This window comes from Anolis carolinensis, chromosome 3 (genome assembly GCF_035594765.1).
Source record: "Anolis carolinensis isolate JA03-04 chromosome 3, rAnoCar3.1.pri, whole genome shotgun sequence".
Lineage (NCBI taxonomy): Eukaryota > Metazoa > Chordata > Lepidosauria > Squamata > Dactyloidae > Anolis > Anolis carolinensis.
The window spans coordinates 219973223-219998203 of NC_085843.1; the positions used below are offsets into that span (position 1 = coordinate 219973223).

The 24981-nt window shown below is 40.3% G+C and overlaps 1 protein-coding gene across 5 annotated transcripts in view; it reads right to left on the reverse strand.

The window, feature by feature from the left end:
• Positions 1-24981, reverse strand: part of ctnna3 (catenin alpha 3) — a 1223202-nt gene that overhangs the window by 882718 nt on the left and 315503 nt on the right. The gene's annotated exons all lie outside the window — the stretch shown is intronic.

A 24981-nucleotide genomic window follows, 5' to 3' on the forward strand; every position in this document is an offset into this window, starting at 1 on the left:
ACTGGCTCTTGGGCTTAGAAATGGAGATGAGCACCAACCCCCAGAGTCAGACATGACTGAACTTAACGTCAAGGGATACCTTTACCTTTACCTACACACACACACACACACACACACACACACACACACACACACACAAAAGCAGGGACTATATATATATATATATATATATATATATATATATATATATACACAATATATATCACACACACACCAATTTAACAAAGTTTCAGCCACAAAAATAAAGTTTCTGAAGTAGAACAATGACTTTCACAGTAAAGACAACCCAATTTAACAGGAAATAAGACTTTCAAACCAGGAACAGATTACTGCAATTATTAAAAAAAGGTTTATTATAAAAGCTATGAAAATTTGCCAAAAATCAGAGGATAAGGGAAACGTTCCACATTTTGGTGAGCTATCAGTGTTAAATGTGTTCTACCACTGTACCAAGTTTGAAGAAGATCACTCAAAAAATGAGGGCGGGAGAGCCCCCTAAGTCCCCCCCCTTCGGGCTGTTTTTGGGCCACCGCGCATGCGCGTCCGCCATTAACGAATTAATTTAGAAAATAACGAATTTTCGTTAATTTCGAAAAATTTTGGGGGCCAAATTCGTTATTAGCAACAAAAACGAAAAACTGCCCCCTCTAGTTTTGAAACGAGTTTAGAATCAAATTTTTCATGGATCGATCAAGCCTAGTCTATATGCCATAGTCTGTTGAAAATCATTTCTATGAAGTTGCAGTTTGATCCAGAAGCTGCAGTTGGCACCAAAAGCATATCCTGTGCATAGTAAACTCAGCTTTAAGGACAGAGTCATTCTTATTCACATTTTATTCCTCATAGTGGTGTAGAGAGGAGAGAGGGTTTAAAAAACTTTCTGTACACTGTATTATAATGGTGTGCATGGGCATACTTTTGGCTGAAGTTTCTGTTTTTAGAAGATATGGTCTTCTTAAATGTGCTTACCCATTTCAAATAATATGTGGTTGGGCCCCAATGACTAGACAACCACAGTAGCACAACTGCCATAAATAATCTTAATCGTATTTATTCGTACCATTTATGTGATTTTCCTTGTATTCAGTACCTATGTAATAAAGATCAAAGTCACCGTGCCAGCAAGAGAGTCCATTAACTGCCATCAGGTCGACTTTGATTTATGATCAAGAGACTTCCAAGTCACCAACAGCCTTGCTCAGGTCTTGCTGACTCAGGGCTATGGCTTCCTTGATTAAGTCTATCCATCTATAATCCAGTCTTCTTCATTTTCTGCTGCCAAGAGATGTGACAATTCGAACTGAACTAGGACTGAGGGACAAATGGTGACTCCTTTAATTCATTCCTGACACAAGCAAAGGCCTCTAATATCCTCTTTCTGACTCCTACCAGAGCAGCTCTACTCTTAAGCAGCCTTTGGCATCTGCCTCAGACAGAAGATTTTAGGTAAAATAAAGGAGCAGTCTATTCTCTAAAATTAATTAAAATTATTAAAAAAAACTGCCAGAAAAGCAAAAGTGCTATAATATTGTCTGCCTTATGTGCCAACATAATCTAACTAGCCCACAACGTTATGTCCCCTGACATTGGAGAAGGGACTCTATTTTCTGCTCTTTCTCAGGCACCAAAATGTCTTGCACTAGTCATAAGCTGTAGCCACAGCAGCTTTGAAAGGCATCTCTTTTTTATGTATTTCAGCTACTCATTCCAGTGACCTTATCAGATGGGCAAAATTGCCAGTCCTACGACACTCCGACTTCACTTGAGGCACGAAGCTTGTTGGCTCCCATCACATGATGTTGATCTACTTCCAGTGGGGCTCCATGCCTCAAGTGAAATGGAAGAGGCAGCAACATGGGAGGCTTCCTGTGTTGTATAGGAAACAACGCGGGGAAGCCGGGTGGTGATGCTTCCCCCTGTGGGATGAGATGAGGGGCGATACAGGGTACAGAGCGACAGGTTCCCCATGCCTCATCAGATTTGCCACAATGCATGCCAAATCCCAGCCTTAATATGATGAAGTCCCTAGTCAAATACTGTAATGACAGTATGCACAGGGCTGGGAATGACAGAATGAGCCCCAAATTACCAGTTCCCTATCCTTGCTATAAACTGAAGATAGCACTACTCAAATATTATTTCAAAATCTAAGAGTATAAGAGTTTTGCAGCCTAGTAAAGCTGTGCTCTTTTGGAGGAGAAAATTATTTCATTTGAAACCAGAATATTCATTAATAAGAAATCAAGTGTCACTTTCAGGGTTTAAACACTAAAGTGTGTTGCAAATGAGACATGAAATGCTATTATATAGAAGATTCTCCAGCACTGCTTTCTTACTAGCAATAGAATCAATAAATAGATTTATATCACCAGCAATGAATGATAAATTCACAACTCTACTTGCCTCTTCTAAATATTTTGTTCAGCATCTTGAATGTGCAAACAAACAAAACATATCCTACATATGAAGCCCAGAAATCAAATCACAGCAAAATAATGAGTAGTCTATTCCCTTTAAGAATGAAATCTGGACACAACTTTTAAAAGTGTCTGCAGGGATATTGTTATGCTTTATCAGTTTCATCTATTATACTTCCATGGCACCTTTCATTTGTCAAAGATCTCATTGACATAAGTGAGAAAACTAAGCAAGTCATGCAAATAAAACAGATTTGACACACAAGGGAAAACACCTAGTTTCCTAATTTCTGTTTCATTTAGTTCAAACAGATGTCACTCACAAAAGGAACAAAAATGGTAGATCCAAAAAATCAAATATGACTTCACGTCCTGTTGCTTCCCTTAATGGAACATCCTTACAATCTTAAAACCAATCTGCAAAGAAAATATCTCACCATTCAGTTCCTGCCACATCATTTGCACATTGTTCTGACGGAGAAAAGTGATTATACATCAATTAAATAAATGAGTGATGTGTGAAATTACCATATCACACACCACTACTTCAAACATAATTCTGCTCAACAGTGATAGTTCACACAATGTGTGAAGTCTCGTCAGAGTAAGCAAAAAACCCAAAAGTCATGAAGTCATTAAAAACTATAAGCGCATAAAAGCAGTGATATTCACTTAGCTTTGAGTCCCCCAACTGTAGCCTTAGGGACCTCTCTTTAATATTCAGATGGCTGTAGTTCAGATTGGCAGCCATTAACAACACTATCAATACGGCATCCAAAACATGCTTTTCCATTCATTACATCTTCATATCCAGGGCTGTAGCCAAGGGGAGGGGGTTAGGGATTCAAACCCCGCAAAATTTTCAGGCTAAAAAAACCTGGTTTACTCATGAATTTTAACTGGTTAACCAAATCTCCATGCTAATTCTATAAAAAGCAAAAATTAAATGAGTCCCTCCAGAACTGCAAGAACTATCTCAAGCAATTGTTGACAATTTATTCACACTATCATTATTTGCAGCAACAGCCAATATAGTAAGCAACCAAATTAGTCTACCTATAACTGGCAGGCAAAGCCTAAGGCATGGGCGGGATTTGAAGGCCCTCATGACTTGATAGGGGCGGTTGACAGGGGCAGAGCTGCAGGCTATTTGAGGCTGCTCTCCCCCCTGTTGTGTTCTTTGCTTCAGTGTGAGGCAGGAAGCAGGTTCCTGATGAAGGATTAGGCTTTTCCCTCCTTGCTCCCTCCCCTCCCCTTTTCTAGAGGATAGTAGGGTTCCTATTGCTATGCCTCTGCCCCAGGGAGACACCCTACAATTTGGGCAGTTTCTGCCATTGGCATTTATTGGCAAGGATTTCCCAGCAGACCATAAGGGATGGAGGTTTGGGTGACTGCACTAAGATGAGCTCCTCTCCAGAAGGAGGGCACATCCTGTAGCAGAAGAGGTTTGCCCTCCCTCCTCCCTTTAGAATAAACTCTAAGTAAGCTGTTGCCTGGGGGAGTCACACTCGTTCCTCAAGCCTCACAACATGATTGCTAAGCCACAGAGGAAGGTTGCAGACAACTCCTTCCTTTAAAATAATGCTTAACGAATTGTTGTCCGGAGGGAGTCACACTCTCTCAGTCGCAGGAAGGCACAGGCAATTCCACTCATTAATTGTGTTATCACATACTGAGGCCTACATTAGATTGCATGCCTCATATTAGGAGTTAAGCTTTGGCCTCATATTCGGCCCTAAGCTCTTGCAATTATATTTGGGAGAGGGCTCTCTTTTGTTTCAGGCTACATGTTAGGCTTTAAATCTTGCCATTATATTGTGTGGCATCCATCTTGTTTTAGGCTTCATGTTCAGCTTTATAGTCGTTGTCAGTATATTAGGAAGCCTTTATTCAGGCCTCATGTCAGACTTCATTCCTTTGGGCTGCTGTTGCCTCAGGCTGGGGCCATTCTGGAGGGGGCCATGTGGTCTTCCCCAGTATCTGAGAGGCCCTCCAGGCTCTGCCTGCTCAGGCTCATGGCTTAACAAACTATAAGGCACCAGATCTGGTCTGTTCTGGAAACTGTGTTCTCTTGGACTCAGAGCAAAGTACGGACACACTATTGGAAGTATAAATCTTCATTATGTGGCCAACTGCCTGGTTTGGGGATTGGATTTTCACCTCATGCTGTGTTTCATATTTATATATTCCTAGTATATGTGTGTTTGTGTGTGTGTGTGTGTGTGTGTGTGTGTAATATTTGTTTTACTATGGAGTAAACAACAAAACCAAATCACACCAAATTTGGCCACAAAAGACATAGTCATCCAAAATATGTCTTTCAATCAAAAAAAACCTAGAAAAATAGTCGAAATTACAGAGGATGAAGAAGAGCCTTTCTCCCCCTAACCGCCAGTTAGAAAGTAGGCTCTGCTGCCTTTAGCCCCCCCCCCCCCCCCGGGCTGCCTTTAGGCCCCACCCCCTTTGTGTCCTAGCAACTCCCTCAGCCAAAATGGCACCCAGGGCACAGGCAGAGTGCACTTAGTCCTGATCCACACTGCCTATAAAATACAGAATATCTGATTTGAACTGGATTATATGGTAGTGTAGACTCAAGGTCCTTCCACACAGCTATATTACCCATTTATAATCTTATATTATCTGCTTTGAACTGGATTAACTTGAGTCCACACTGCCATATAATCCACTTCAGTGTGGATTTTTTACAGCTGTGTAGAAGGGGCCTCATATAATCCACTTCTAAGTAGATAATATAAGATTATAAATATTATATGAAATAATTACTGTGGTATAAAAATACAGAACAATATAATATCTAAAGCTGCTTGCTTGGCTGTCACGGGGGTATCATTTTCTACAGTGTTTGAGAGGACTTGGCACGTACAACTTGTTCAGGCTCATAGTCTCACCCCCTGAAAGGAAGAGCCATGCTCTTTCAGTCATAGAGTAAGGGCCCTTCCATACAGCCATATAACCGAGAATATCAAGGCAAGAAATCCTACAATATCTACTTTGAACTGGAATATATGGCAGTGTGGACTCGGATAACCCAGTTCAAAGCAGATATTGTGGGATTTCCTGCCTTGATATTTTGAGTTATATGGCTGTGTGGAAGGGCCCTAAGATCTTCATTATATTACTTACATTCATTATGGTGAATATCCTGGCAGTGTCTTTTAGCGCTGTGCTTTTGTCTTATGCCAAGCTTCATCCATTTTGGGGATTGTAATCCCAAAAAACTTCATAAGGAAAACTTAAGGTTTGTCTCTAAAGGCAGAATAAAAAATATTTTAATGTCAGCAACAACGGAGTCTCAAAACTAGGAAAATGTTTGGCTTTGAGAAAGGAAAATACAGAAATTGGATTCTTAATCCATGCTGTTTTATCATTGCCAATGACATAACATTATTTTTTTAAATTGTCAACTATTGTATGCATTGTGTATTTTCTATTGATTCCAGACTTGCATTAAAAAGATATTTTTCTAAAGAAAAAATTATTGAAAAATATAACTTCAATAAGCCCTCCATATCCATGGATTCTGTATCCACAGATTCAACTATCAATGATTTGACAATACTTCTTTAAAAATCCAAGAAGCAAACTTTGATTTTGCCATTTTATATAAGGAACATGATTTTACTATGACACTGTCTATCTCATCAGATGGTCCGATTTGCCTATCGTATGCTGCTTCACCTCCCTTTTCGGCACAGAGCCCTTCACATGACCTAAAGGGACTTCCTGCAGTGCTCCGTGTCAAAAAGGGAGGTGAAGCAGTGCCCCCCACCACTGCGGGAACACGGGAGCCTTCCTGTGTTGCCTTCTCTTCAATGGGAAGAAGCCGGGCTGTCGCGATTCCCCCATGGGATGAGGAGGAAGGTAAGGTGTGCGATGTGGGTTGTAGAGCAGTGACTTCTCCATGCTCCCCTCCCCCCCCCCCAGCCCCAGCCAGGAGCCCACAGATTCGCCCCAAGCAGGCCTTTCTGATAAAGTCTGTGGGACTTTCTGATAAGGTCCGCATGTAATGGGATTTGAACATCCATGAATGTTGGTATCCTTGAACAAATCACCAGCAAAAATACCAAGGGCTCACTGTACACAGATTTCAGTGCAAGTACATTCCTTGCTTATGTTGAACCTGAACTGTGAAGTAATTTTCACAGTCACTGCAGATTTAATAGGCATCCAGAAGCAGTTATGCATTTTCGTCTTAATATGTTCAACCAAAAACCAGTAACCTTTCATAACTGTGCTAAAACAATGGAAATGAAATTGTTCTGATCTTCCTTCACTCTCTAGATGCTTTCCTGGGTATTAGACACGTAAATAAAATCATTCCAAGACATCTTGGAATGAGGCAAAGGATAAAATGGCACCATCTTATCCAATTCTACATAGAAAAGTTGGCAGACTTGCAGCTTAACATTATAACAGCTCTGGAAACATGGAAGCACCTGCCATTCTATCAGAGGTTGTCTAGATCAGGGCTTCTTAAACTTTTTTATTCGTGATCCCTTTCAGCCCAATAAATATTTATGTGACCCCAGATATATAGGTATATAAAATAGGTATAAAAATCAAACATTTACTGATAACAAATCAGCATTTACAAGGCTTACTAAACAGACTAATTTTTCTTTTTATGAAGTATAGCCAAAGCACCTTCTGAGAGTCCACTGAGAACAATGCACAACAGATTTGTGTAAATGTTTAAAACAGCCATTAGGTGACATTCTGAAAACTCTTACTGTTGCCAATTTTTGGGAGTCCCAACATTGAGCAAGGGGGACCCCATTTGGGGTCGAGACCCATAGCTTAAGAAACAATTATTAAGAATCAATTATCTAGATGACTTAAAAGATATAGGGCATGCCACATGGTAGTCAGAGACCTGCTTTCTGTCACAAGGGAAGAGCAGGAGGGCAGTTCTGTGCAATAACCAAAGTAACTTCCAGTGCTTTTGCTGCACACACTAGCATTTGCAGCCTGAGCTATCTGGCTCACTTTTCTACTAGTAGGAAAATCTCTGGTCGCAACTCAATATCTGAAGAGTAACCTAGAGCCTCTGTGGTGAAATGGTACATATACTCTTTTAGTCAAGAACTGAGAGTATGGAGAGCCAACTGATCTAAGATATATGAAAGAGAATGCTCAGGGATTCATGCAAATCCTCTGAAATGCATTGATGTGGTTCCTGCTACTGTATAATATTTTCTTGCAAGTTTCACAGCCAACTTTTCCTTGATTTTCTTCTCTTAATCCCTCCTTTCTACTTTGTATCAGCACTTACTGAAGGCTTGCTTTAGGCTTTTTGGCAATGAGAAACAATTTACTATATCCTAGTTTCAAAACTGCATGCCTTAGAAGAATGCATTCCAAGTAATTAACTGTAAAACCATACTAGAAACCAAGTTTGCAGAACAAAGAAACATTAAAAGAAAGCATTTCACAGACAATATAGTCAGGAAAGGAAATATTGACCAGTATGCCATATATACGTGTGTGTGTGTTCAATGATTATTTGTAGCAATGCTACAGTTTACAATATCAAAGAAAACATACATAGAAGTTTTCATTAAAGCACAGAGATTGCTGTCTCTAGAAGAAAATATATCACAAACATTGCACCCACTCCGCTCTGCAAATGTTATATGAAAAAATATGCTTCCAAAAATCTTTCAACATATGGATACCTTTAATTTTTATGAACTATTTTATCAGCCAGTTTGTCAATAACAGCTAGATTCATTACTCAGAGTTCACAAAACTGTATGAAGTCAAATTAATTTCTGTTTGCAGTTCTTAAAACGGAGAACTCGGCATCCATAACAGGTCAAGGAAAAAAAGGGTTGATTTATGAGCCATCCAATCTGGATTGATTTAAAAAACAAATTCTTACTTTGTATGCAAATTGGTACCTTAGTCAACTCTTTTTACCACTCCTTGGAGAGGCAATAGGATGCAGAAAACATACATACGGAAATTACAGGAGTGTGCTCTTAATAAGCAATGGGCCACAGAGGTCTCCCCTATGGTGATGTTCTTTTCTCTACTTCAGCTACTAAAGCCAAACAATAATTCATTGTATAAAAACAGCAGGATTATAAAAAAATGACATTTTATTTTAAAGAAAAAAATGTCAAAGACATAGCTATTCCAGTTAGATATGCATGGCCCCTGAAGGCTATAGGAGCTATGGAACATTCAAACTACTCCAAAAATATAGTTCCCATATCCCTAGTTGCAAATATATCATTCTTCTCTTCAAAATACATAAGCAACTGCAGAACAGAATAATCAGAATAATCTTGTAAAAAAGGCATCCAGCAAATATGTAAAGGGATTATAAGATCACGTCTAATAACTCCAGTCAACATTCACAACAGCAGCAACAGAAATAACAACAACCAACATTTCTCAACTTTTTTTTTACTGTGGAGGGACTTTTGAAATAGTTTTCAGATCTCAAGGAATCCTATATTAAAATTATTATATTTAGTGTTCAAAAAAACTTTATTTCTTCCCTAATCACAATCTGTTGTGGGAGTCCTAATGAAAGAGAAAAACCTAGTTGAGGAACATTGACTTTGATCTAAATGGTGTCCCTCTTTGTAATGAGAGGGAATTCACAGATCTTACTCAGATTAACCAATGAAGAGAAAGATGGGCCACTGCCAGGAATTAGGAAGCCACATCCACGCAGGACCCATTGTCCCACACTCCCAGCCAACACCACTGCAAAGTTATTTTGGAGTTGCCTTACGTTGTGTGATAGCATCCAGCATCCGGCAAGCTCTGAGTAAGAAGCATCCTGGCAACATGCTAGGATGCTCATTTATCTCCGTGTTACAAGATAATAAGTAAGGTTGACTCTGCTTAGCTTCCAAGATCACACAGAACCTAGTGCATTCAAGGTATTTAGCCAACAGCAAATTGAAAGTCTATTGCATTTGTGCTTCTCAGACTGATATGACAGACTGGAAATCTCTCCCCCAAAGTTCCAGGACTGGCACCATAGTTGTATTTATTGGCTATAACTGTTTATTTTCCTGGAATCTCACTGTGGATTGCCAACCAGGGCCTCAGGGAACATCACTTTGAACTGCACAGTATTAATGCTGCAGTCTCCAGTGACTAGTGATTTGAGAAGAACTGTATTAGATGACATCCATTTTATTACATATACATTCCAATACATAACTGATACAGATGTTTAAAAAGACAAACACATAATGTGATGCATTCTTTGAGTGAGAATAGGCATCTCCTCTGTCTGGAACAGTTATTGGAGATCATGTGCGCCATATGCTCCACACTGTATACATGATGTTAATGGCAGATGCTCAGCCCTACCAGTATTAAATGTAAGATTCATGGAATATATGCAATACCTTAAAGATCAACAATATAAGGGTTGAATGAAAAGTGATGCCTCCACTTTCATAACTCCTCAACAGATGGCAGTACTGGTATGCGACAGGTACTGGCTTGTTCAGTAAACTCTCCTCTACAGTTGCATTTGGCGGGAAGCCTTAGCATTGAATGGTTGTGTTGTTAAAGTGCGAAGTATGAACCCTGCACAGACAGTCAGTCAATGCAACTTAAGCAACGTGCAGTCACTGAATCTCGAGACCAGAAGGTGTCACCCCAAAAGAGATTCATCAGAGAATGCAAGCTGTTTATGGTGATTGTGTTGATGTGAGTACTGTGCGTCATTGAGGGAGTAAGTTTAAAGATGTTGAGGTGGGAACATCTGACTTGCGAGACAAAGAGTTAGACGTCCTGTGACAGCAATCAGAGCCGGTCCAACAATGAGGCGAATTAAGCGGTCGCTTGAGGCGCAAAACATACGGGGGCGCAGTTGAGACTGCTTTTTCTGTTGATTTCTTGTAAAACATGATGTTTTGGTGCTTAATTTGTAAAATCTTAATGTAATTTGATGTTTAATAGGCTTTTCCTTAATCCCTCCTTATTATCCAACATTTTTGCTTATCCAACGCTTTTATTTTTCAGTGATTGGTTGGGGGGGGGGGGCAAAATTCTGTTCGCCTACACTTGAAAAATACCTAGGGCCGGCTCTGACAGCAACCACTGAGTTTCACAAGCAAAAGCTTGACAGATTGATTCAGGATGATGGTCGTATCACTCAGAGAAATTTCAAGCATAATCGGCATTTCACAAGAACGTGTGGGTCACATTATTGCTTTGCTTGGCTATCGGAAGATCTGTGCACGATGGGTACTGTGAGATGCTGGTTGCGGAAGTAGAGTGTCAACTTCTTCCATGACAGCTTCAGAAAACTTGTTCATCGTTGGCAGAAATGTATCCAATTGTCTGGTGCTTATGTGGAAAAGTGAATACTGGTAGTTAAAGAGTACATTCTAAGGATTATTTCTGCATTTGATTTGTTAAAATATGCCCATCCAAACCCAAGTAATGAAGGTGGAGGCATTACTTTTCATTCAACCCTTGTAATCAGGAATATTCTCTCTTGATATTTCACCCATGTCTATGGCAGGCATCCTCAAAGGTAGTGAGGTGCATACTTCACAACCTCTGTGGATGCCTGCCATAGATGTGGGCGAAACGTCAGGAGAGAATACTTCTGGATCATGGCCATACAGCCCGGGAAACACGCAGCAACCCTGTGATTCCGGCCATGAAAGCCTTCAACAACACAATAATTAGGAATAATTCATATATTTCCTGGGAGACCCAATTCTATCAATGTGATGCCTTGAAAAAGCCAACACCTGAAAATTGTGTTTGGTATAAACCTTAATGAAACCTTAATGAAAGGTCCAAGCATGTGTTTGTATGTGTATGAGCCTCCATGTTGCCTGTCAATGTACTGCTTTACAAATGTGAGCTCAGATATCTGTATTACATTGCTTGATGATACACAGTAGAAATTGTCTGCTGCTACAATTGTCACAGAGGACGTTTTTCTCTGTGCTGCATGATACACAATTGACATTTTACACATGAATTTCATCACTTTGCATTGCAGTCACTCGCTGATGAAAATCCATGTGGGAACGCATCCTCAAGCGAGGATGTGAACTTTGGAATCACCTTCCTTGATTCAGCAACTTAGCAAAGGCAAAGAAAATGAGGGGCAAATGAAGCCTGCAGCCCTGTGACACAAGACAGTGAAGGATCCCTGAAGGATGTAGGCGAAACAGTGTAAGTGAGACACATGACATTAGAACAGTCTGAACATTAGAAAAGAGGAAAGTAATGAATACAGGGAAAAGACAATTTAAGCCACTTTATTGTACTAGTGGATTTCAAATTAGTTGTAATCGTTATGGGTAAGGTCTAGGGGCCATGGTAGACAATTTAATGAGGAGTTTGACTCATATGAAATAAGTATTACAAAGGCAGTGAAGATATTAAACCATAATAAGGATGGAAACGAATTTCATGTCCGTATCTAACTGAAAAGCATCTACTTGTTTTGATGTGACGTTCTGTTTTAACTATGTTAAGAAGCCAGCAAGTGAAAAGGATTTGCCATTTTTTTATTGGAGGGAAATTGAGGGTGTTTAAGCTTAAATGTGGAATATATTTTTCATCATTCTTCATAACCCTTAGGTCAAGCTATCTCATTCATAAGACAAAAGCCCTCAACTGTTATTTTCCCCCCTCTCTCTTATGCCAACATCCTCTAACATAAACTAATGACATGAGAGCAACAAGAAGGGTAAGCATATAGAAAATAAGTCCTGTGAGAAGATACATTTAATTTAGGAAAAAATTAGACTAAAAACAGATGGAACAGGGCATCACCCTTCAAATGTCTGGAGAACCATTGGAATAAAGATAGCAAAACACTTGGACAAAACCCTATATATACAAGCAGCTCTTGTTCTGCTTGCTTCTCATATGTCCTCTCAAGGTTATTGCAGAAGGAGGTACCTATTTTTTTTTATACAATGAATGACCTATGCTTATTCATCTACTACCCTGTTTCCCCGAAAATAAGACAGGGTCTTATATTAATTTTTGCTCCCAAAGATGCACTAGGTCTTATTTTCAGGGGATGTCTTATTTTTCCATGAAGAAGAGCTCACATTTATTGTTGAACAACAAAATGAACATTTATTATATACTGTAAAGTAGTTGTAATCACAAACCAGCATAACCAGACAAACTATGAATCCTATCAAGAATTTCTTGTTACTACCATTATTTACATGTACAGCAATCTATGGTACCTCTTGCAATTTAGGTTTCACAAGGTTTCCACGCTGATATCTCTATATTCTAGTTTCAATGTAGTCATGAATGATGAATAATATAATATACTATAATAATAATATGATAATATAATAATTATTTTAAAACATGGCTCTTCCGGTGTGCTTTTGGAGAGTAAATGTTCTATGCTACTCCCCCCCAATATTTATCCTCTAGACTGGTTCACTATCTGATGTCCCGTCCCTCGAGGTTTTTATTCTGATCCCTTTCTCACCCAGAGTTTTAATTTTTAATCTAGTTTTTAAATGTAGTGTTCATGCGACCCGCTCTTGTTATATTGCTGTTTCGATCTTATGTTGTACTGTTTATTTTATGTAATGTATTATTTAATTGTATTATGTTATGGTTATATTGTATTGTCTTGGGCATGGCCCCATGTAAGCCGCCCCGAGTCCCCATTGGGGAGATGGTGGCGGGGTATAAATAAAGTTTTATTATTATTATTATTATTATTATTAATATAATGATATACAATATATTAATGAGATAATATAATATAGGATATAATAATAACAGAAAATGATAATAATATGGTATTAATAGGATAATATAATAATGGGATATAATAACAGAATAGCATAATAATATAATAATAATAGGATAATATAATAGAATAATAGAATGGAATAGAATGATATAAAATATATTAATAGGATAATATAAAATGGAATATAATAATAATAACAGAATATGCTAATAATAATAAAATAATAATATGATAATATAATAGAATAATAGTATAGAATATAATGATATAAAATATATTAATAGGGTAATATAAAATGGAATTTAATAATAACAGAATAATAATATAATAATATGAAAATATAATAGAATAATAATAGAATAATAATATAATGATATAATAATAATAGAAAAATATAATATAATGATTTAAAATATATTAATAGGATAATATAATAATGGGATATAATAATAGTAACAGAATATGATGATAATAATATGGCAATAGAATAATAGTATAAAATAATCAGTTTCATGGCATAGGATAGGAAGATGAGAGGAGAATCCCAATGTGTCCTGTTCCTTTAACGAGCGAAAGCAGCAGGACGAAAGCCCTCTTCCTTCCTTCCCTCCCTCCCACCCTCCCTTGCCCTGGCTCCAGGAGCCAATCAGAAGCCTCTGGGAAGCAAGGCAGCATGGCCAGGAGGGAGACGGAAGGAAGGAAGAAACGGCAGCAGCCACGGAAGGTTTTTCAAGCCTCGGCTGGGGGACAGGCAAGGAAAGGCCAGCCAGGGAGGCACAGAAAGCAAGCACTTTCCCTCCCTCCCTCCGGTGTATGAATGAGTGCTGCTTCTGCCCCGCAGCCATGCTTCCCAATGGAACTCTGCTGCAGCCTTAGTTGCTAGGTCTTACTTTCAGGGGAGGCCTTATATTTGGCAATCCCCCCAAACCCCTGCTAGGTCTTATTCTTTGGGGAGGTCTTATTTTCAGGGAAACACGGTAAGATATATGCCGCACAGGCCAGAACTGTAACCAGACACACAAAGGACCTCATCATATTGGCCACTGGAATTGCCACGGATTGTGGCAAATCCTGCAGTGCCTGTTGGGGATGTGGGTGTGGGGAACCCATCACCCCATGCCCTGTATCACCTGACTTACCAGAAGCCCCATCACATGGGATGGGAGTGTCCACCATTTGGCTTCCCCCCATTGTTGCCATCAGGCAGCATATGCCAATTCAGCGGTAGTTTAGCCACAGAGTTTAGCCAAGTAGCTGTAAATCATAGGATTGAAGCTGGCAGGCTGCATGGCTAAATTACACCCAAACCGGTGTATACCACCGAAAATAGCCCCATCTGATGAGGTTTAAAGACAACAACATGATATCAGTGGATAGGAAAAAATGCAGAAGAAAACTTGGCAGAAATTTATGGTCCCCAAACCAGTGCTGAAACTTCATTAATATCTCTACTTTCCATAGAAAAGAACTGCTTTTCATAGGCTTTAGTGTACAGATTTGTGTTGAACTGAATGAGAAAATGTCTGCCAATGCTGAGCCTATACATACACCATTTAAAGACAGTTCCATGGTCCCTGATGGTCAGACATCCCTGGGATTTGTAGTCCAACATTTAGAGACTGAAATTTAGGAACTGTTGTACAAGAGTGGGAGCCCTCAGTAGCACAGCAGGTTAAACCGCAGAGCTGCTGAACTTGCGGACCAAAAGGTTGGCGGTTCGAATCTGGGAAGTGGGGTGAGCTCCCACTAGTAACCCCAACTTCTGCCAACCTAGCAATTTGAAAACATGAGTAGATCAATAGGTACCGCTTCAGTGGAAAGGTAACACAGCTCCATGCAGTCATGCCAGCCACATGACCTTGGAGGCATCTATGGACAACGCCGGCTCTTCTGCTTAGAAATGGAGATGAGCACCAACCCCCAGAGTAAAACACAGAAAACCTTTGATTGCAAAGTCTGAGCAAAATTATCACTCTGGATTCTCCATCAAAACTGATTGAACAAAATGTGGCATTTTCAGAGAATATGTTTGAGCCACAGTTGTGACGTATATGATATTAACAGTTTGTATTTCCATTTGTCTACCTGTTTGTTGTTGGGTTTTTTTAACTTTTATATTGCCATTTTACAACTCATCTTGTTTGGATTGTTAGACACCTTGAGTCCCCACGGGGAGAAAGGCGGGGTATAAATAAAGATGATGATGATGATGATACTACTACTACTACTACTAATAATAATAATAATAATAATAATAATAATAATAATACCTTTGTGTGTCTTTGTGTGTTAATGCAGACTCAGGGTGGTTCCAGACAGGCAAAAGATCCAAGAAGAAGTGGGATTTTAAATTGATATGGAGGCCATATAGCAAGGAGGGGTGTCCAGATACTCACCCCTGCTGATCTGAGATAAGCAGGGGTGGGCATTGGCACTGCCAGCCTCTGCCTCCCTTCTCTCCATTTCCCCCTACAAGGCCTTAAGCCTTTCTCCATCACTCCCCCCTCCCTTGGAAGAGCCGAAAGAGGGCTTTGGGTAAGGGAGGGGGGATTTCTGCTCCAAGGGAGGATCTTACAGGGAAGAAGGAAAAACTTCAGGCCTACTTATGTTGAAGGCTCCAGTAAGTTGAGGGTGGGAAAGGAGCCGGGGGGGGGGGGGGAGTGCAAACAGGGGGGGGGGATAAAAAACGCACATTTTGGGGAACACAGGGTCACAAACACACATGAAGATGCACTTCTTCTGCCAGAAACAGCATAAAAGAGGATCTTTTTATTCTGAGGTTTCCCTCCTTTGTAGCAATTCCTCCCGTGTTTTTTAGGGAACATCATTTGGCCACCCTCCAGTTTGAACTGGGAGCTCCTGGGATAAAGGTACTATCTGGACGGGTCCTCAGAGTATCCATCAGATGCTTTAAAAGGCGTACACAAATAACTAGGAATGAATCTGAGGATTTATGAGCAACATTTATAAGCAACATTAATTTTAATAACACATTCATTTATGTTTTAAAAATGGAAACAGATTGGTGTGCCTGTAACTAGGCATTTTGTGGATAGCGGGCTAATCTAAATGGACCTTCCTGTATAACTAATGCATGCAGCAAGGATATAATCTTTAACCAACAGCATAAGGCCAATGTGGTTAATGATAAGGAGCAGGGGCCTCTTTGTAAATGTATAAGTAATATCCATTCTTGTTGAGATAGATAGGTTATCAAGAACCATTCGTCATGCTAATCCAGGTGACTCTGCAATCAATGGCTGTAGCTCCATCACAGTCAGACTACCTTATAAGTAGCAAATCTAAGCAGTGAATTATGAGGTACAGAGCCGGCCATCGATTGTGCTTCTTGCCTATTTATTTCCCAGAGCGATACAGTGACAAAGTGCCTCTAATTTTATCCCATAAATCTTTAATATTTCTATTTACAGAGTGTTGTAGTAAATATAATTTTAGAGCTTAATGATGCTTTCGAGCTACATATCAGCTGAGCAATGTTTTCAGATAGTGCATTTTGTGTTTAGTTTGGGGTAAATAACAGTCAGGGCTGAGTTCTCGATAAAGGGCACAGGTCAACGGAAAAAATAATATTGGACTCCTGACCATGGAAGATTTGTCTCCTTGTATCCTGCCATAGAGTCAGCCAGCATTTTTAATGTAATTAGTGTCTAACCTCAAGCAGCACATGTTCTGCATATGATTTTCTTTTCATATCAATGCCTCTCCTCCCTCGGGAGCTATGTACTTACACAGCCCGATCATTACCATTGTGTTTGGGGTTATTAAACATGCCTCCTACTACCAAAGACAGCAGACCTAAGCAGACTCACTTAGAAGTAAATCCAATTAAAATCAATGGGATTTATTATCAAGCAAGCATAGCTAGAACCTAATTGTATGTATCCAATACAATCTCCCTGTGCACAATAATTTGTTAGAGCACATAACCAGGCACCATAGCTTCATGAGTGACGCAAGATACAAGGGGCCAAGCTGTGGCGCAGGTGGTTAGTAGCCAGCTGCAATAAATCACTACTGAGCAAAAAGTCATGAGTTCGAAGCCCGGGTCGGATTGAGTGCCCAACCATTAAATAGCCATTAAACATCCCCAGCTCGTTGTTTACCTAAGCAACCCGAAAGACAGTTGCATCTGTCAAGTAGGAAATTTAGGGACCGCTTATGCGGGGAGGGTAATTTAACTAATTTACGTCACCATAAAAAAAGTCCAGCAACATGCATGCCATAAAATGAGTATTCCATCATGAACTCGGCATCACAGTGGATGATGAAGCAGCAGCTCCTCAAGCATACTCTCAGGAAGCCAGAAGCTGGGAATGTTAAATAGCCTCTGTGTCTTTTTCTGTGTGCTTTGTATGTCTAATGGCATTGAAGGTTTGCCATGTATATGTACATTGTGAGCTGCCCTGAGTCCCCTTCAGGGTGAGAAGGGCGGAATATAAATACTGTTAATAAATAAATAAATAAATAAATTGCTACAAAAACAACATACACTTATCAGGCTCATGTGGCTTCTTGTGTTCGGTTGCCATATGTTTGCATATGCTTTGTAATGCTGGATAATGGGATGTGCTACACAGCCGGTGATGCTGGGAATGGGCATTTTTTTTCACTCTCAGCAGATGTTTAGAGACAAAAAGATGCAAATCGCCAAGGTCGTTTCTATGAGAAACCTGGTACAAATTTCTCACAGAAACTCCTTCTTCATTTAAATTCTTTGGCACTTGTGGTAGAAATTTACACGTTCAGCCACACATACACATATTTCTGGTATTAAAACAGATTAGTAAAATACAAATTAGTACATTAATGAAAAATTGGAGCCCTTAGTGGCACAGTGGGTTAAACTGCTGAACTGCTGAACTTGCTAACCCAAAGGTTGGCAGTTTGAATCCGGGGAGCGGGGTGAGCTCCCGCTGTTAGCCCCAGCTTCTGCCAACCTAGCAGTTCAAAAACATGCCAATGTGAGTAGATCAATAGGTACTGCTCTGATGGGAAGTTAATGGCGCTCCATGCAGTCATGCTGACCTTGGAGGTGTCTATGGACAACACCGGCTCTTAAGCTTAGAAATGGAAATGAGCACCAACCCCGAGACTTAGACACAACTAAACTTAATGTCAGGGGAAAACCTTTACCTTTACCTAATGAAAAATTAATTCTACACACAAAAAACCCTACTGCTTAGAGTTGCTACCTTGTTCAGCCTAACAATGGGAGTTAATATAGATAATCTCAAATATCCTCCTATTCTTCTTTGTGTTTTTGAATAAATACAACAACAACAACAACATTTAATACTGTCCATAGACTCATCAGTAAATGAACAGTCATTTTGAATTCTCCCATCCCAGGAGAATGTGTTTTTGAATAAATACATGCATTGCAGCAGGCTATAAAGATATAAATGCTTACTAGGCTTGATCGATCCATGAAAAATTTGATTCTAAACTCGTTTCAAAACTAGAGGGGGCAGTTTTTCGTTTTTGTTGCTAATAACGAATTTGGCCCCCAAAATTTTTCGAAATTAACGAAAATTTGTTATTTTCTAAATTAATTCGTTAATGGCGGACGCGCATGCGCGGTGGCCCAAAAACAGCCTGAAGGGGGGGGACTTAGGGGGCTCTCCCGCCCTCATTTTTTGAGTGATCTTCTTCAAACTTGGTACAGTGGTAGAACACATTTAACACTGATAGCTCACCAAAATGTGGAACGTTCCCCTTATCCTCTGATTTTTGGCAAATTTTCATAGCTTTTATAATAAACCATTTTTTAATAATTGCAGAAATCTGTTCCTGGTTTGAAAGTCTTATTTCCTGTTAAATTGGGTTGTCTTTACTGTGAAAGTCATTGTTCTACTTCAGAAACTTTGTTTTTGTGGCTGAAACTTTGTTAAATTGGTGTGTGTGTGATATATATTGTGTGTATATATAGTCCCTGCTTGTGTGTGTGTGTGTGTGTGTGTGTGTGTGTGTAGGTAGGTAAAGGTAAAGGTATCCCTTGACGTTAAGTTCAGTCATGTCTGACTCTGGGGGTTGGTGCTCATCTCCATTTCTAAGCCCAAGAGCCAGTGTTGTCCATAGACACCTACAAGGTCATGTGGCCGGCATGACTACATGGAGTGCCATTACCTTCCCAGAAACACCCAGAAAATGGGAATTCCAGACAGGAAACAATCAGGGCCAGCTAATACCTCCCAACAAAGGATTCCCCCAGGTAGGAAGCAGCCAGGCTTTGAAGCTGCAAGGCTATTCAATGCTAATCAAGGTGACCAATTGCAACATTCACACTTGCCTCCCACAGACAAGAGTTCTTTCTCCCACCCTGGACCTTCCACAGATATATAAACCCCACTTGCCTAGCTTCGCACAGACGTCAAAACCTCTATGTCTGCCACAGATGTGGGTGAAACGTCAGGAGAGAATGCTTCTGGCACATGGCCATAGAGCCCGGAATACATACCACAACAGTGTGATCCCGGCCATGAAAGCTTTCGACAACACAACCACAGTATCCATTCAAGTTCATGTAGCGTAGTATGGACTGGAGACCTGTATTGGGGGGAGGGAGGGTGCGAATCTGGGCCCCTGGGAGCAGCCGAGGACGGGCCTGGCCCACACCCCCTCGCATCCCGGGCCTCTTCCTTCCTCTTCCTTTTGTTATTTAAACTATATATTGTGAAATTATGGTGTGTTTTTTTTCATGCGTGTTCTGTGTTCAAGATAGGGAGACCAAAGAGGAAAAGCAAGGGAGGGACGGAGGCCCCAACACTTCCGGCTCCCATGCGAACTCCCCCCTTGTGTGCCTTGGAGGGTGGAGCATGCGCACTGGCTCTCCCTTTCTCTATGGCTCTTTTCAGGTCGCTTGGGAACCCGAAGTGCCTCCTCCCTTTGCCTTTGTGTCCAAGAAGGAGAGAAGGACGTTGCAAGGTTTGCATTGAGGGTGTTTCTCTGGTGGGTTTGGCTTGGAAGGGGGCTCATTAAGGCCCAATTAATTAATGCACTGAGCTGAGGCGAGGCGGCGGCGGCGGCGGCCATTTCCCCCCTCCGTCTTCCTCCTCCTCCTCGGCCTCCTTCCCCCTCGCCCCCTCCCATTGGCTGAGCCTCCCATTGGCTGAGGGGCAAAAGGAAAGGAGTTTGGGTGATTTGCAAAAGCTTTTTTTCCTAACGAAAAAAACGAAGAAATAAGAAAAAACGGCCTCTCGCGATTCGAAACCGCGATATCCAGACGTGTGGACAACCAAGGTTCTATATTGCTTCAAAACAAACGAAAATAACGAATTAATAACGGGTAACGGGAAAATCGAATTATTTGAGCAAGCCTAATGCTTACTAATGATTCAGCAATTGGCAATCAACTAAAACAGGACTTATGTGTAATATATCTAACAAGAAAGCCCACAGTTATTCTTTCCTTGGGCTAAATGAATTCAGTTTGTAGACGAGGAATTAAATTTTAAAAAATGTTCCCTCAAATGAAATCCCACTGTACATAGTCAACAAGGGGTCTAGAAGTGTTCCAGATATGATTTTTTTTTTGCCAATGTGTAGGAAGCAGAAGCATTATAGGTGAAGAAGCAAATGCAAGATGTAAATTTGACAACCTGAATTCATAGAATCATAGAATAGTAGAGTTGGAAGAGACCTCATGGGCCATCTAGTCCAACCCCCCGCTAAGAAGCAGGAAATCGCGTTCAAAGCACCCCCGACAGATGGCCATCCAGCCTCTGCTTAAAAGCCTCCAAAGAAGGAGCCTCCACCACAGCCCGGGGGAGAGAGTTCCACTGTCGAACAGCTCTCACAATGAGGAAGTTCTTCCTGATGTTCAGGTGGAATCTCCTTTCCTGTAGTTTGAAGCCATTGTTCCGTGTCCTAGTCTCCAGGGCAGCAGAAAACAAGCCTGCTCCCTTCTCCCTATGACTTCCCCTCACATATTTGTACATGGCTATCATGTCTCCTCTCAGTAATTAATCACATTATGTCTAGCTGAATAATTTGTGTATGTGATTATGCATGCTGGTAAAGGGTTAGTACTTGACAAATATTTGATTTTTCCCAATATAGTTATTTTATCCCACAGGAACAAAGAAAGGAATTAATATAAGACCCTGTCTTGTTTTGGGGAAAACATGGTAGTTTACTGCATGTCTCCAAACAAAAAAACTTAAGATGGAAAGTTTCTTCTTTACCTCACCCTGTCTAGAAAGCAAAAAAAGAATGAGAGGAAAATGAGGATGGAGAGAGAATAGGAGAGAAACAAGAATTGAAATCTGAGACTTAATAATATCATATACTAGCATATCTACCCAGCTTTGTCTGGGTGCCAAAGGGGCTGTTACCCCTCTACTTCCACCCCTTCATTCTCTTTCCCTCCCCTCATACTTTTTCTCCTATCTTTTTTGTTTCTTCTTTCTCTCCTTTTTTTTTCTTCTTACCCCCCTCTGTCCCTCCTTTCCTTCTCTTTTCTGTTCTTTTTCTCTTTTTTACCTTCCTTCCATTCTTTTCCTTCCCCCTCTTCCCTTTCTCCCTTCTCCAGCTCTGAGAGAAAAAATGAACAAAAGTTAGTGCTGATTTACACTAGACCAGGCATGGATAAACTTTGGCCCTCCGGGTGTTGGACTTCAACTCCCACAATTCCTAACAGCCTACCAGCTGTTAGGAATTATGGGAGTTGAAGTCCAAAACACCTGGAGGGCTGAAGTTTGCCCATGCCTGCACTAAACTCAACATTACTGTAATTACACAGCATGGGTTTTTTTCCTCTAAAGAGAAACTGGAACACTGTGTGTGTGACATGAAGAAAGATACAGGGTTTCCTTTCATTCAATTCATTTGAATGTCATAACTAGAACCGTGCTATTGTACTGACTCTCCTGGCAGCTTTCATCACTTTGTTGCCTAATTAGAGTGTCCCACAAGTATTGCAGTCCTTACTCACATGTATGGAGAGTACTCCAAGCCACTGCTTTTTGTTCTTCTACACCAGTGGTTACCAATATTTGGGCCTCCAAGTGTTTTGGACTGCAGCTCCCACAGTTCCTAACAGCTGGCAAGTTAGTTGGAATTTCTGGGAGGTGAAGTCCAAAACACCTGGAGGCCCAGGGTTGGGAACCACTGTTCTACTCCATCCCTGTTTGCTAGATGACCAGAATGCCGCCATCCAACAGCAGGCATGCCAGAAATTTGTAGAAGAATACTATGATACTGGAATCCTTCTTTACCAGTCCCCAAACTGATAAAAGCAGAAAGGTGAGGGAAACTGCAGACTAGTATCTCAACATCTCCTCTAATTATTAATTTGACTCAATGCCATCTCCTTAGGACTACAGTAAAGACTAATATCTGTACCATGAAGCAATTTTTCTGCTTTCTTTTAAATAAGGTTATCAACATCTGTGGGGGGGGGGGGGTTTGCTGTTTGTATAATTCATAAGGGCCCCTGGTGATGGCGCAGTGTGTTAAAGCACTGAGCTGCTGAACTTGCAGAACGAAAGGTCCCAGATTCAAATCCCAGGAGCGGAATGAGCACCCGCTGTTAGCCTCAGCTCCTGCCAACCCAGCAGTTCGAAAACTTGCAAATGTGAGTAGATAAATAGGTACTGCTCCGGCAGGAAGGTAATGCCGCTCCATGCAGTCATGCCGGCCACATGACCTTGGAGGTGTCTACAGACAACGCTGGTTCTTCGGCTTAGAAATGGAGATGAGCACCAACCCCCAGAGTCGGTCACGACTGGACTTAATGTCAGGGGAAAACCTTATCTTTACCTTATAATTTATAATCTGATATGGTGTTTAACTTACAATTTGTTTTATGAACAATGCAAACATTGTGCTTTAATTCTGTATATTGTTACACTGAAGATGTTCATACTGTTATATATCATCTTGAAATATTCAGATCTAGGAAACTGATAAATATTTGTAAATAAATATGTGTATCAACGAAAGGGCCAACAAATCCAACAGAGTAAAAAACTGAAGCTTGAGTACCATGTAACAGGCTTCTCCATATCCCATGCTTCAAATATGTTCTATGTATGAGTGTAACTTGAATCACATTGATCAACAACCATCCTGATGTTTGAAGTGCCATGGGTAAAAACATAATTTTAGCTAGATTCTGGGAGGAATTTTAATTTACTTCAGATTTACAGATTTTTAAACTTTGCAGTCATATTTTCATGTACATTGCCCTGGTTACGGAATTCCTTCCACAAAAAGACACACCCAATAACTATCATATGTTCATGGCCATTTAATCTTCACATTGATTTTAATGTATTGTATTTTAAGTATTTAAAGGGTACTCTCTTTTATATATAGTGGAGATAGAGATTTCATTCTATGGTTTTAATTCATATTAATTGTTTTATTTGTTTCCTATTTCTGAATTGTTCTATTGTATGAGTGAAATCTAATTGATATTTCTAAACAGAATTAGTGCTACCGAATGAGGGGGTATTGTATTGTTCTGTCAATGTTGATTTATTTTTCATTGACTGAATTGATCCAATTGGTCTAAGAATTGGATTTAACCCTACATCACCTTGTTGTCATTTTGTTTAACCTGTTATGTAAACCACAAAGGAATCAATATTTTATGAAGAAGCATATATGTTCCTAATAACATAGATCCACATGTAGCCAGCTCCAGGTTGTGCTGCACCTTCAAGACATTTCCAACTTATATGAACTCGAACAAGAAGTTATCAAGATTTTTTTAATGTATGCTTCTTTTTTCCCTACCTTTTACCACTTTTGTTAACACAGAGCGATTGCCTTTTGTGTGAGACACAGAAATCATGGGAAAAAACGTTAGCATCCCCAGAGTCCTGTCTGAAACATTTAAAATTACCTAGCCAATCCTTTGCTTATCATGAGCATGATCACAATCTTTATTTAAATAGTCCTTTTCAATGTTCAAAGAGCCTTACAGTAAACAGGGAGGGAGGGAGGGAGGGAGGGAGGGAGGGAGGGAGGGAGGGAGGGAGGGAGGGAAAGAAAGAAAGAAAGAAAGAAAGAAAGAAAGAAAGAAAGAAAGAAAGAAAGAAAGAAAGAAAGAAAGAAAAGGTATAATACAAAACTACATTTCAGTATAATTCTACAACTTCAGATTTCTCTAATCTATACATATAATAAAAGTGAAACATGTGTATGTGTGTATGTGGAGGAGGTGTCCACTTACACAGACAGCCTCCCGCCTCCACAAACAGCTACAGTTCCCACTGAGCAGGAGACACCCATGGTCCTCCCTCCACTGACATGCAGGTTATAGTGAGTGCCATGAACATGTAGCCCAAACTCTCCCACTGTCCTCCACAAACACCATTCTGGCCCCACCCAAGTTAAGGCTTTCATGTGGGGACAATTTCATCCTAGATGTTCTGTTTTTCCTCCAGAATGGTATGATCCCATCCACTGCCTCTAGCTTAACCCTTAACCCTTTCCTACCCTTTCCTATGGCACATAGTTAACAGAAGAATTGGTCAGCAACTGAACAAGAGGTTTGAAGAGAATTCACCATGATTTACAAGACTTGTACTTGACCTACATCCAGAGAGTACTATTAACCCAACCAACAATGGATCTGGACCAAACTAGCCATGGATAATGGGACTTGCAGTACCTTCACTGATACTGTGACCCCCACCAACAATGGACTGGGACCAAACTTGGCACAGTGAAGTCCCATGGCCAATTGAACATACTGCAGGGGTTAGTGGGAATGGACCTTGATTTTGGGAGTTATAGTTCACCTACATCCAAAGAAACTGTGGCCCCCACCGACAACAGAGT